The sequence below is a fragment of the Orycteropus afer genome, unplaced genomic scaffold, assembly GCF_000298275.1.
Source record: "Orycteropus afer afer isolate SDZICR_OR568_19922 unplaced genomic scaffold, OryAfe1.0 scaffold00001, whole genome shotgun sequence".
Lineage (NCBI taxonomy): Eukaryota > Metazoa > Chordata > Mammalia > Tubulidentata > Orycteropodidae > Orycteropus > Orycteropus afer.
This window is the reverse complement of record NW_006921588.1, coordinates 27,656,477-27,668,214: the sequence shown is the minus strand read 5'-3', so window position 1 is coordinate 27,668,214 and position 11,738 is coordinate 27,656,477. Positions and strand designations below refer to the sequence as shown.

General features: G+C 39.7%; 1 protein-coding gene across 1 annotated transcript in view; it reads left to right on the top strand.

Annotated features, from left to right (window-relative positions):
* Positions 1 to 11,738, top strand: part of RAPGEF4 (Rap guanine nucleotide exchange factor 4) — a 476,530-nt gene that overhangs the window by 77,874 nt on the left and 386,918 nt on the right. The window lies entirely within an intron of this gene.

Below are 11,738 nucleotides of genomic sequence, written 5' to 3'. Positions count from 1 at the left end.
GTAGTGATACTGCCTCGGAAACCCAAGGAGGGGTCGCTATGAGTCGGGGCCAACTCGACGGCAAACAACAACAACAACAATCCCCTCAGTGGGCCACAGCACCTCACATTTGCATAGTCCCACCCAGTCATCTGGTGGGAGTCACAAAGACCAGAGCTAGAAGGGACATACTAAGGAACACTCTGCACCACAGGCCCTTCATCCCTCTTCAAAGCCGGCAGCACAGCTTCTCTCTGATCTTCTTCCATCATCACAGAGCCTTCTCTGCCTCTTGTCTTCAAGAGATTCCCTGTGCAGACACTGGGCCCACCTGGACAGTCCATGATATTGTCATGGTTAGGTGCCATCGAGTTGGCTTCAGCTCATAGCAACATGACATTGTTGTTGTTGTTGTTATGTGCCGTCGAGTCGATGTACAGCAGAACGGAACGCCGCCCAGTCCTGCACAAGCCTCCCAATCCTTGCTGTGCTTTGGCCCATCATTGCAGCCACTGTGTCTGTCCATCTTGGTGAGGGTGTTCCTCTTTTTTGCTGACTCCCTACTTTACTAACCATGATCTCCTTCTCCAGGGAGTGTAGTGACCACATGACCAAAGCAGGTCATAGTCCATGATACTCTCCCTATTTTAAAGCCAATGGAGTAGCAACCGTAATTCCCCTGTGCCATCATGGAATGTTAACACGATCACAGGTTGCCAAGAATTAGGACGTGGACATCTCTGAGGGCCAATTATGTTGCCTACCACACTCCCTTCTCCCATGTGCCCTCCTTTCCAACTTCCTCCGCCTCCAGTAATCTTTTTTTTTTTTAATTTTTACTGTGATTTAGGTGAAAGTTTATAGAGGAAGTACATTTTCCATACAGCAGTTCATACAGTTTGTCTCATGACATTGACTGCAGTCCCCACAGTGTAACAGCTCTCTTCCCACCTCTTCCCCGTAGTTACCTCTTCTCTTTGTCCTTCTTTCCTATGCATTCCTACCCTCTAAGCTGCCTCCCTGTGCAAACACTGCCCCTCTGATCTCCTGTGATTGATTGCTCTAAGGAGTGTATCTAAACCAAAAACCAAATTCACTGCCATTGAGTCATTTTCGACTCATAGCCACCCCACGTTGGGTTTCCAAGGCAGTATCTCTACAGAAGTAGATCACCCAGTCTTCCTTCTTTTTTTTTTTTAAATTTTATTTTGATTTGGGTGAAGATTTACAGAGTAAATTCACTTTTCATACAGCAGTTCACATAATATACTTTGTCTCATGTCATTGACCAAAATTTACAATGCAACAGCTCCCCTCCCACTTCCTCCCTATAGTTACCTCTTCCCAGTGTCCCTCCCTCCATACTCTTCTGCATCCTGAGCTGTCTCCCTGTGCATAAGCAGCCCTTCCTTCTCCCTTGATTGGTCCTGATTTTCAAACAGATTTAATGGAGCAAAATCCGTACCCAACACTGGGTATTGAAGCCTTGCCTCAATCATGTCCCAATATTATTTCTCACTCTTCCTCTTTGCCTAACTGATTGGAATTACTGCCTATCCTTGGCCTATAATTTCCTACCTCCATGCCTTGGCTCGTGTTTGCTCATCATTATCATGCCTTCGCTTCATCATCTTCCTGCCTGGAAACCTTCTGTTTATGCTTATATAATTTCTACCCACTCTCCATGACTCAGTTCACATGTCAGCTAAAATGCTGGGAAATACTGAGTATTGGGAAAATTTAAAAAAAAGACTTCTCTGTGAAGTCTTCGCCAATCATTCTTGCCTCATCTGCCTGTGAATGCTCAGGAGTCTTTATCTGCACTTTTATGTACCATTATGTAAATGTCCCTGGGTGTTGCAAATGGTTTGCAGTTGAGTACAAACTGAAAGATTTTGGCAAGTGGTTTGAACTCATCCAGTGGTGCTAGCATCTGCTTCACCAAAGTGTCCAGCCAAAAAAACTCTATGGAGATTAGTTCTAACTTGAAATACATGGATGGGGTCACCATGAATTGGAATTGACTTGATGGCAACAGGTTTGGTTTTAGTGGACCTATAATGACTGCTTTGATCTTTGCATTGTCATCATTTAGATAGATATCTTAGATGCCCTAATAGATCAGAAGCTGTTTTTAAAATCTGATTCTTTTCTTTAACTCTGAAAGGATTTGTCTTTGTGCTTTGCATTTGGTAGATATTCCACAAACTTTTTGTTGTTGTTGTTGAATGAAAGAGGTGGTGGTTGTGTGCTGTTGAGTTGATTCCAATTCACAGAGACCCTATAGGACAGATAGAACTGCCCCATAGAGTTTCCTAGTCTTTAATCTTTATAGGAGCAGATTACCAGGTCTTTTGTCCCATGGAGCTGCTGGTTATAACTTTTCAGTTAGTAGTTGAATGCTTAACCGTTGCATCACTAGGGCTCCTTATGAAAGAGGTTAGAGACTGTGAAATTTAAAATCCTGATGCCACTTTCCTCCATTTGGGTGAAGAAAAGCTGTGGGACAAAAGTACTTCCCATTTTGCTTGTTCAAGAGACTGAGAGTGGGGTTGGTGTGGGTATCTTATTCTTGCTGGTTCAGAGGAATAGCTCCCTCTCTGTCATAGAGCTATAAGAGGTGGACTGGCTCTGGTATTTAGGACATCTATTATGTTCTTTTGAACTAGAACTGTGTCTTTGACGTGGGTGAATATTCACAAAATCCTATTGCTAACTGGTCTATAAACCAAAATCAAACCTGCTACCATCAAGTCGATTCTGACTCATAGTGACCTTATAGGCAGAATAGAACTGCCCCATAGGGTTTCAAAGGCTGTAATTTTTATGGAAACAGGCTGTCACATTTTTCTGCCACAGAGTAGCTAGGGGGTTCAAACCACCAACTTTTTGGTCAGCAGCCAAGCACTTTAACAACAGTTCTATCAGGGCTCACTAATTGGACCATATATGACTTTAGTAAGGCCCTTTTCTGATAGCTGCTTTGGCTAGCTACTAGCCCACTGAGATCTTTCTCTGTAGGCATCTTATTGCTTGGGTAGTCATAATTGCTGGATGCAATAATTCAACCTTGTCTGAAATTATATGCAAAGTCAGCTTTCTTTTTATTAAATCAGCATTCTATATATCAGCCTACCTGGCTTGGACTATTAATTCTGATCACTTTGAAAACCAAAATGACTAACAGTAAAAAAGAAAGACTGTCAAAATGAATCTTCATCCCTAACTAATCACAATCTCTGCCATATGCCCTTGGCACAAATCATGCTGCTGCCTGGGGCTTTTCATTCCATGCAGTGGGGCGTGCTAGAAATTTGTGTTGGTGAAGACTGCTCTTGCCATTTTACACACTCAAGGGGGTACCAGAGGCTGTTTCTAAAAAGAATGAAATTCAGTGCATCTGTTTTTTCTGGCACGTGTGGTTTTGGAACCATGGAAATGAAATGTATTATTAGACTTGAGTGGATATTGAAAAAGGTTTTAGTCTAAATGAAGTTTATAAAAATTATATCTGATACTTATTAACAGTCTGCTCACTATTAAAGCCTGGGCACTGTGAAAAAAAAAGGAATTTGACTGTATCTGTAAGAAACACATCCTACAGTGCTGTATATAAGCTTTAGTTTTCTAATAGTTTTAGTTGTTAGGGCATTATTAATACATACTCTTTGTAGGATAAATTATATACATAAATTAGATATATCATAAAGAGAATATCAATCTGACTAAATTCATAAATATATTTTGATTTAGGAATACATCAGAGAGTTCAAGCCCATTTTGGTTCAGACACTCAGATTCTGAGTTGCCACGTAATACAGTGCAAATTAATTTAACATATTATCCTCATTAATTTCCTATTTATTATTAATTTCTTGCTCAATATATAACTACTCTAGAAAATAGACCTTTCTAAAGTAGAATAGAATCTCAGAGGTAATTTAGCCTCCTCTCCCCATTTTGGATATGATAAAGCTACTGCCCAGGGATGTTAAGCACCTTGATCATGGTAGTACATCTTGTTAGTGGTAGTGCTAAACAAGGGACACAGTATAACTTCCACTACATCTGTTGGTCACAAGAACTTCCACTACATCTGTTGGTCACAAGACCAGCATATTCATGAAGAGGGGAAATATCCTACTTCTTAATGGAGATTATTACAGAGCATATGTGGGCATCATCAATGCACCATACCCATAAGGCAGAAATTTTACTTCATAATAATTTAGACTCTTTAGGACATTTTTAATTGGAAAAAATTTTAGTCACTATTTCTTCAAATACTCCTTCTTTCCCACTTTCTCCCTTTTCCTTCTGTTGCTTCAATTATATGTAGCACAAACTACTTGATATTGTTCCAGAGGACATTGTGTCTCTGTTCATTTTTTAATTATTATCCATTTTTCTCTCTGCTTCAGTTAGGATAGTTGCTATTGTCTGTCTTAAGGTTTATTGATCTTTTCTTCTACAGTGTTTAATATACTCTTAAGCCCACCCAGTAATTTTTTTTTTTCAGTAATTTTTCTCTACTGATATTCTTGCATCTGTTCATTCATTATGTAGATCTTTTCTTTTAAATTCTTAAACATATTTATAATAGCTTTTATAAAATGTTTGTTTGCTATTTTCAACATCTCTGTCTTCTTTGAGCCTGTTTTCACAGATTTTTTTTTCCATCTTTGTGAGTCACATTTTCCTGTTTGTATATATATAGTAACTTCTGATTGTATGCTAGACATTGTAGATGTTATAATATTGAGAGTCTGGATTTTGTCTTTAAAGAATGTTGGTACTGTTTTCACAGGTTTTTTTGGGGGCAGATGGGTTTGCTTCTTTTGAAGTTCAGTTTCATAAACTTTGTTAGGGCAGGTCTGTAAGTGTTATGCTACAGTGGCCTTAAGTGTTATGCTACAGTGGCCTTTATGGAGTCTCAGTGAATGTCCAAAGTGTTCAATCAGGCTGTCTACACCGACTAGTCATAGCTGTTATGTAACTCAGGACCATGTGACTTCCAGAATCTCCATTCAGCTCCCAGCTCCATAGGAACTGTTGTCTGCCAGGCCTCTCCACAAGTATTGGCCTTCATATTTGCAACCAATCAAGGGGATCCCTATCTGATTTTTGTAACTTCTTCTATGAACAGTTACTTGTCTATGATTCACTTCCATGAAAATTCTAGCCACCCACCTCAGCATCCCTGAATTCTTTTTTTTTTTCTTTTATTGGGGTGAAAATATATACAACAAGACATTTGCTACATAACAACTCCCACATTTACAGCTCAGGGACATTGATGGTGTTTTTCATGTCATGCCACCTTTATTGCTAAAAATATTTCCAAAATATTCCACCACCATTAGCATAAACTCAATGCCTCACAAACAAAAGCTTCCCCTTTTCCTCCCCCTCCTACTCCTGGTAACCACTAATAACCTTTGGTGTATGTGTGTGTGTGTATGTATATGCATATATATATGTGTGTGTGTGTGTGTGTATATATATATATACACACACACACACACACACATACATGGGAACTCTGGTAGTGTAGTGCCTAAGGCACTTGACTGCTAACCAGAAAGCTGGCGGTTCAAACCCACCAGCCGCTCCTTGGAAGGAAGATGGGGCAATCTACTTCCATAGTGATACTGCCTCGGAAACCCAAGGAGGGGTTGCTATGAGTCGGGTCTGAATCCACAGCATATAACAATAACAATATATATACATAACTCCCCCCCCCCATCTGTAGTAACCAACAAAGAAAGTTCCCTTCCATGTATAAACCTTTCCTTGACTTTTTTACAGTAGTGTGTCCCTGGATTCTAATTGCAGCCTCCCAACTCCAGTGAGATTGCCTTGCTCTGCTCAGGCTCTACCTCCCTGCCTGTGTTTTGGAAAGTATCTTCAGGCACAAAGTCAAGGTGATTGTGTGGATAGAGTCTTATGTGTTGTTTCTTTTAGTTATCATATCCTGTGTTACTTTTTGTCCAATACCTGAAAATATTGCTTCATACATTTTGTTCAGTTTTATAATTGTTTACTTTGGGAGGGTTATTCTGATACCAGTTACTTCATATGGTAGGAAGTGAAAGTTCTCTGTCTTTTATATTGAAACACCATATACTTTTAATAAATAGGCTTGATGGCAACTGGCATATCCATTACAAATTTTGGGGCAGGAGAGATTAGTTGCTGGAAGATAGCCTCATTTTATTCACACAGTAATAGTAAGCCCCTTTGTAGTTACTGACTGTGATCAATTAGTTGTAAACCCCACTGCAAGGAGGTCTGGTAGCACAGTGCCTAAGGCATCTGACTGCTAACCAGAAGGTTGGTGGTTCAAACCCACCAGCTACTCCGCAGAACCAAAACTGGGCAATCTACTTCTGTAAAGGTTTACTGCCACAGAAACCCAATGGAGGTCACTGTGAGTCAGAATTGACTCGACAGCAGTGGGATTTCTTTCTTTCTTTCTTTTTTTTTTTTTTTTGTAGTTACTGGTGCTACTTACATATGCTAGTTTATAACCATTTGCAATTTGGCCTAGTGTAATGTAGTTCTTTAATTGAATGCATCTGTTTAAAAAATGGTATCTGTCTTTTTGATTCTGGTATGCAGTTTTAAAACTGTGTTATTTCTATTTCCTATATGGTTTTTACCTTCAGAAAAGGCTGGATACATAAATAATGGGGATAATAACACTTTTTTTTTTTTTACATTTAGGTTTACTAAACTAGTTGTGAAAAGTAGCATGGACTAACAAACTAATATGAGGAACTATTTAAATGGATTCCATAAGAAATCTTGCTATATAGATAAACCGAAAAACCAAACTCACTGCTGTCGAGTTGGATCCGACTCATAGCAACCCCTCCTTGGGTTTCTGAGGTGGTATCACTATGGAAGTAGATCGCCCAGTCTTCCTTCTGAGGAGTGCCTGGTAGGTTTGAACCACCAGCCTTCAAGTTAGCAGACAAATAAATGCCTTAGGCACTAGGCTACCAGAGCTCCCTGCTATATAGATAAGCTACTATTAAAACAAGGAATTATTTGGTATGCATTTTTTTCATTGTGAACACTGGCAGTTTGAGGGTTCATTATTACTCTGATATCAATAAGTGTGGTGAACAACAGCAAGTATTTTGAAGACAATTTCTTATCCAAAAAGTAATCTTCTAATTTTCTTTGAAATGTTATTAATACTGCATGCCAGATACTGTTCTAGGTGCTGGAGATACAGCCATAATCCAAACAGAGAAAATTCCCGCCCTCTTGGAGTTTATATTTTAGTGGAGGCAATTAACAAAGTAAGTAAATTATTTTTATTAAAAATATTATGCTAGAAGACAATACATACTTTGGAAAAAAATAAATCAGGGTAAAAATGGTCAGGTGCTGCTGAGATGATTGAGGTTTTAAACAGGGCAGTCTGGGTAGGCTTCAGTGAGAAGGGGAATTTTTCTCAGACTTGAAGTAGGCGAGGATTGAGCCTGCCAATATCTAGAGAAAAAGCCCAAGGCAGAAAACATAGCTCATAGCTATTTCAAGGGCTCTGAAGTGGGTCAAAGGCCTTTAAGCTCAACAAAGACTGTAAGGGGGCAGCAGTGGAGGCAGGGGGAGTTTTAGGAGACTGGTTCAATAATCCAAGGAAGAGATGATGGTGGCTTGGCCAAGGCAGTAACAGTAGGACTACCAACAGTGGTTGGATCCTGGAAACATTTTTGTATAATATTTATGTGTGAATATGTAAGTATGGATACGATTCTCATTATTCACAGTGGTTATGTTCCATTATCTACTGCTGTTGAGTCAATTCTGACTCATAGTAACCCTACTGGACAGATTGCTACATCTTTCTTTTGCAGAGTAGCAGCTGGTGGGTTTGAACCACTGACCTATTGCTTAGCAGCTAAGTGCTGCCAGGACTCATTATGTTCCATAAAGTCCTTGTGGATACTGAATTGGCATATTGTTCTGGTTACCTAGTGCCGCTTTGACAAGAATATACCACAAATGGGATGGCTTAAACAAACAGGAGTTTATTCTTACAATTTGGAGGCTTTAAGTCCAAGTTCAAAGTACCAGGCTCTAGGGGCTGGGTGAAAGCCCCTTAACCTTGGGGTTCAGCTCTGCCTCCTGCTCCCGGCCCACTGGAGCTAGAGGCATTTCTTCACTCAGACAGCTGTTGGCTGCTGAGGCTGAGAAGCCCCAAGGTTGACAAGTAAAAAGGCACAGTCCCGATGTTACCAAACCACATGGTAGGCCATTAACTTAAGTCCATTGTAAGTCCCAAGGTCCGCAGATCATGGCAGGCTGCTGAGCAACAACACGGCTACATGCAGGGTCCAAGCATGCCATAGGCTAGAGACCATTCCCAAAGCTCCTGCTTATATATGGGAAGAGATCACCTACCCAAAGGCAGCTACTCAGCTGCTCCCAGTAGACTCCACCATGGAGTTGCTTACCAGTCTCATCATGGGGAATACTACCACCAGCTGCCCAGCCACTCAACCAGTCCTAGCCAAATTGACACAAAAACTTAACTACCACACATATGTATACTGAACTCAGCCTTGTTTGACTTCAATTGGGAATTTTTTTTTCTGCTCTGCACAAGTGCATGTCTACAATGACTGTGAAGGTACTACAAATATTTAACAAATAGATGAATTCATAAATATGAAATCTGAGAATGACGAAGATTGATTGTGTGTGTATATGTGTGTGTAATGTTTGTATTTATTTATATTCATTGTGGGTAAACAGCAAAAATAAAATCTCCTCCCCTCTTTCATAGCCCAGTCACTTAGTTTACGCCCTAGAGTAACCACTAATACCAAACTGCTATAGATATTTCACACATTTATAGATTAAAAAAATAAACCTAACCCACTGCCATTGAGTTGATTCTGACTCAAAACACCCTCCTTTGGGTTTCCAAGGCAATAAATCTTTATAGTAGTAGATTGCTCCATTTTCCTTCTGCAAAGTGGCTGGTGGGTTTGAACCACCAACCTTCTGGTCAGCAGTCATATGCCTTAGGCACTGTGCCACCTGAGGTCCTTATATTTGTACATAAACATGTATATATTCCTTTTCTCTGCAACACACAAATGATAGTACTTTATATACACTGTTTTAAACCTTGTTTTTTTACTGAATGATATCTTGGAAATTGCTTTGTATGCATTGAACATCATCATTCTTTTAAAAGTCTATATGTTATTCCATAGTGCAGATTTATCATTGTTTATATTTATGTATAAATATATTGAGGGAGGCAGGGAGGACTCAGCCCCCAGAACCAGGAAAGGGAGGGAGTGCCGGGGACCACAAAAATGATAGGATCCAGGTAAGGGATGGGAGGCAGGGAGGACCTAGCCCCCAGAGCCAAGAAAGGGAGGGAGCACTGGGGACCCCAAAAGTGGCAGGATCTAGGTAGGAGTTAGGTAAGGAGAGGGTGGAAGGGTTTCCAACAGCTAAGGGAAACAAACTTGTCTGTCAGTTTGTCATTCAATGGGGTTTGCCCATTGCTGTGACTCTTGAGGCTGGTATTTCAAATGTCATCATGGTTGCACAAGGTACACAGGTTTCAATGTAGCTTACAGACTGAGACAGAATAGGAAGAAGGAAGAGGTCATCCACTTCTCAAAAAATTGGCCAGGAAAAACCTTATGAACAGCATAGAAACACTGTCTGATACATTACTGGGCAACTTTATGAATATCTTGTAAACATTGTCCAAAATAGTGCAGGAAGATGAGCCCCTTGGGTCAGAAGGCACTCAAAGTAGGACTAGGAAAGAGCTGCATCATCAGAGTGGAACCAACCTTAATGATATGGATGAAGAAAATCTTTCGGGACCTCCATGTGCTGACATGGCATGACTCAAATTGAGGAGAAACAGCTGCAAACATCCATTATAATTGGAACATGGGATGTATAAAGTATAATCTAGGAACATTGGAAGTTGTCAAAAATGGTATGGAATGAATAAAGATTGATATCCTAGGCATTAGTGAGCTGAAATGGACCTGAACTGGGCATTTTGAACCAGACAACCATGTGATCTACTATGCTGGAAATGACAATTTGAAGAGGAATGGCATGGCATTCATCATCACAAAGGATGTTTCAAGATCTGTCCTGAAGTACAATGCTGTCAGTGATAAGATAATATCCATACGCCTACAAGGAAGACCCATTAATACGGCTATTATTCAAATTTACACACCAAAAACCAAAACCAAAGATGAGGAAATTGAAGATCTTTATCAACTTCTGCAGTCTGAAATTGACCAAACATGCAATCAAGATGTGTTAATTATCACTGGTTATGAGAATGCAAAAGGTGGAAATAGAAGAATCACTGGTAGTTGGAAAATTTGGCTCTAGTGACAGAAAAAATGCTGGAGATTGCATGATAGAATTTCACAAGACCAACAATGTATTCTTTGCAGATACCTTTTTTCAACAACACAAATGGCGGCTATACACATAGACTTTGCCAGATGGAGTACACAGGAATCAGATTGACTACATCTGTGACAAGAGGCAATGGAAAAGCTCAATATGGTCAGCCAAAACCAGGCCAGGAGCTGATTGTGGAACAGACCATCAACTGCTCATATGCAAGTTCAACTTGAAGTTGAAAACAATTAAAGAAGTTCATGAGAGCCAAAATATCATTTTGAATATATCCCTTCTGAATTTAGAGACCATCTAAAGAATAGATTTGATGCATTGAATACCAATGACTGAAAACCAGAAGAATTGTGGGATGACATGAACAACATCATCTATGAAGAAAGCAAGAGGTCATTAAAAATATGAGAAAGAAAGAAAAGATCAAAATGGATGTCAGAAGAGACTCTGAAATTTTCCCTTGAGCTAAAGCAAATGGAAGAAATGACAAGATAAAGGAGGTGAAAGAAGATTTCAAAGAACGGCTCGAGCAGACAAAGCCAATTACTGTCATGACATGGATAAAGACCTGGAGTTAGAGAACCAAAAAGAAGAACATGCTCAGCATTTCTCAAGCTGAAAGAACTGAGGAAAAAATTTAAGCCTTGAGTTGCAATATTGAAAGGTTCTATAGGCAAAATATTGAATGATGCATGAAGCATTAAAAGAAGATGGAAGGAATGCAGAGTCACTGTACCAAAAAGCTGGTCGATGTTCATCCATTTCAGGAGGTGGCATAAAATCAAGAACCAATGGTATTGAAGGAAGACGTCAAAGCTGCACTGAAGGAATTGATGAAGAACAAGGCTCCAATAATTGATGGAATACCCATTGAGATGTTTCAACAAATGGATGCCCCACTGGAGGCACTCATCGACTATGCCAAGAGATTTGGAAGACAGCTACCTGGCCAACTGACTGGAAGAGATACATATTTGTACCCATTCCAAACAAAGGTGATCCCACAGAATGTGGAAATTATTGAACAATATCATTAATATCACATGCAAGTAAAATCTTAAAGAAGATAGTTAAAAGATGGTTGTAGCAGTATATTGACAGAGAACTTCCAGAAATGGAAGCTTGATTCAGAAGATGATGTGGAATGAGTAATATCATTGCTGATGTCAGATGAATCTTGACTCAAAGCATAGAATACCAGAAAGATGTTTACTTGTAGTTTATTGACTATGCAAAAACATTTGATTGTGTGGATCATAACAAATTGTGGATGACATTGAGAAGAATGGGAATTCCAGAACACTTCATTGTACTCATGAGGAACCTGTACA